The sequence below is a fragment of the Austrofundulus limnaeus genome, unplaced genomic scaffold (genome assembly GCF_001266775.1).
Source record: "Austrofundulus limnaeus strain Quisiro unplaced genomic scaffold, Austrofundulus_limnaeus-1.0 Scaffold182, whole genome shotgun sequence".
NCBI lineage: Eukaryota > Metazoa > Chordata > Actinopteri > Cyprinodontiformes > Rivulidae > Austrofundulus > Austrofundulus limnaeus.
The window spans coordinates 1020759-1023518 of NW_013952584.1; the positions used below are offsets into that span (position 1 = coordinate 1020759).

Below are 2760 nucleotides of genomic sequence, written 5' to 3' on the forward strand. Positions count from 1 at the left end.
TGGTATAACTTTACAAAATTTAATCTATTATTAAAACATAACAGGTAAATAAATAAAAAAGCATTAATAATTTGGGGTTCAGCTCCAGAATCAGCATTTGTAATTACATTTAATTTAACATCTTTTGGCAGCATAAATTTCATCAGCTAAGTTGCTAAACATGCATTTAACAACTAATTCTTTGGTTCGTTATAAATTTCCAAATTACACTGTAAAAGAACCTCAGCCATCTTAGTTTTTTTTTAGTTTGCTGACACAAAAGGTTATTGTCGGCTGCGTAGGATACTCAGATGCAGCTTACGTTTTCGGGGTTTTGTCTGCCGCATAATTAGGTACCCAGGACAGCCTACTTTGCAGTGCAGTGACGTAAACATGCACTACGTGGACACATTTTAATGAAACCTGTAAAAAGTAACCATTGAATGTATCTATAATCACAAATCACTCTTCCCCTTCAAGAATTTTTTTTTTTACAATTTTCTTTAATCTAGAAAAACAACTCTCTCAGTTGTACTTTTCTTCACACTTTTCCCTGCTCAGAGGATTTCAAGCATGTGGTTGCCAAGTTTTCAAAAGTGTGTGATCACATGGTGGTATGTGTGTGTGTGTGTGTGTGTGCGTGTGTGTGTGCGTGTGTGTGCGTGTGCGTGTGTGTGTGTGTGTGTGGGCTGACAGCGCCTTTCAGAAACATCTTACACGCTTTCAGCTCATAGATTTCTATTAAATGCGTGAAGGTCAGCAGCCTTCCTGAAGCATTTTCTGTCAGCTCACTGAAAACCCACAAGGTTTACAAGAATGTATTATTTGAAGCTTCCCATTCAAGGTTTGAAAAAACGTCAGACATCCTTGGTGGCTGTCAGCGGAACATTTGTACTGATTAACAGAGGAAGATAAGCGAGGCCTTGGTGACTTGGTGTGTATGAATTCACAGGTAAGCAGGAATTTAAAACTCTTTGAGTGCTGAATGGAAACGTGTCACTTGTCAAAAAAAAATCCTTGAAAATCACATTCCAGTGAATAAAAACTCTGTGGACCCTATCTTTTATAAGTGTTCTCTAACAGAAACTCATTTAAAAAGGAAAAAAAAGTCTGACTAAGTTGCAGATATTTTGTTAAAGGGGCAATATCGTATAAAATCAACTTTTTGAGTTTTATATCGTGTTATAATGTTATACTCTCATAAAAAACATGCCCAAAGCCTTGCTTTGACTCATGTTTGAGAAATCCTGCAGCGTTTTTAAGCAGCCATGCTGGGGAGAAAAACGACCAGTGGGAACCAGAAATGCTTTTTGGTCCCAGAAACGCCCCTGGGACGTGTCTTTAAGCCAAACTTCCTCATCACAGAGCACACCTCCCCACCCCACACACCCCGCCCATGACTCCTGCAGGCTCTAAGTAACAGAGCAAACTGAAAGTGAAAATTAACTGTCTGCTGCTCTCAACAATACAGTATTTCTCACTCAGTGAAGCTCTTTTCAGATTCAAAATACCTTTGAGGAAATGTATTTCCAGATGCCAAGTAAAATTATCATCAAATCATCATCAAAGCGCATGTGACACCCGCCCCCCCGCACTGAACGGGATGGGACAGAAGCAGAAGGAGGTTCTTAAAGAGACAGAGGCCAATTTCAAGATATTTAGAAGAGGAAGAGATGAGAAGATCAGTTTATTTTCTATTTAAGCATAAAAACAGCATTTTAATAACAACTAAATGTGACTTACATACTTTATTATGGTATAGTATTTAAATATATGCCTGAGAAACATGTAATATTGGCTCTTTAAATTGAAGCTTGAAAGATAATGTTATCGATTGACGTAACAGCATTTATTTAAGTGGCTAGCAAAGCCAGATAAAAAATGTCTTTAATTTCTAATTGTCAAATAGGGTTTTGTATGTGATGCCAGCAATGAGTTTTGGAGCCAGACTTTTTTGAGCAAACTCTTCAATGAGCCCAAACTAAACTAAGTGCTACAATGTAGAAAGAGGAAGGTCAAAGCTTGGGATCAGGTTTGGCCTTTTTACATAAGCTCAACTCAGCCCTAACTGGTCAGGTTCAGAGTCCTTTCGTTGGGTGGTCCCACCCATTTTCAGCCCTGTTCCTAGCACCCACTCAACCAAGTGGAGCTGAAGCTTTGACATCAGCAGACTGCAGCTCATTGATTGGCCAGAAAAAAAGCTCTCCTTTTTAAACCTCACAACTGCAGCATTCATACCTAAAAAATATATAAAATACAGCCATGAAAATGGTGACAATGTGGTATGGTGCAGATGGATCTAGATCAAATAGACTCAATGCACGGGCTCCGACTGACAGAGAACAAAAGTGACCTCAACTTAGCCACTGCATTTTTGGAAACCGTGACAAAGAATGCTGGATGTTTGCAGACTTTGTCTTTTAATTATTTGTTGCTGGTAAGTTTCAGACAGCCTTGCTATGACGACCTGTGTACATCAAGGCAACGCTCAGTTATACAGAAAACTATCGACACGGCATATAACAGAGTCTGGATGAATTAGGGTCAAAAAGTTGTGCTGAGACTGGACAATGTAAAAAAAAAAAGGCACTTATGCGTTCCACATTCCAAATATGTCGTCAGTTGGTAGAGTCTTCAGTTTAACCTTCACAATAAACTTTAAATTAGAAGATTACAAAATGTATTAAACTGGTCTATTTCTATCATTTCATTTGTTTTTTTGGGCTGCTTTAATTAAGATACATGAAAAATATCCTGATTACCATGACATATATATATATA

The 2760-nt window shown here is 38.0% G+C and overlaps 1 protein-coding gene across 1 annotated transcript in view; it reads right to left on the minus strand.

Moving 5' to 3' along the window:
• The window catches only part of nav3 (neuron navigator 3), a gene marked incomplete at its 5' end in the record, with an annotated part of 211473 nt that overhangs the window by 133619 nt on the left and 75094 nt on the right, over positions 1–2760 (minus strand).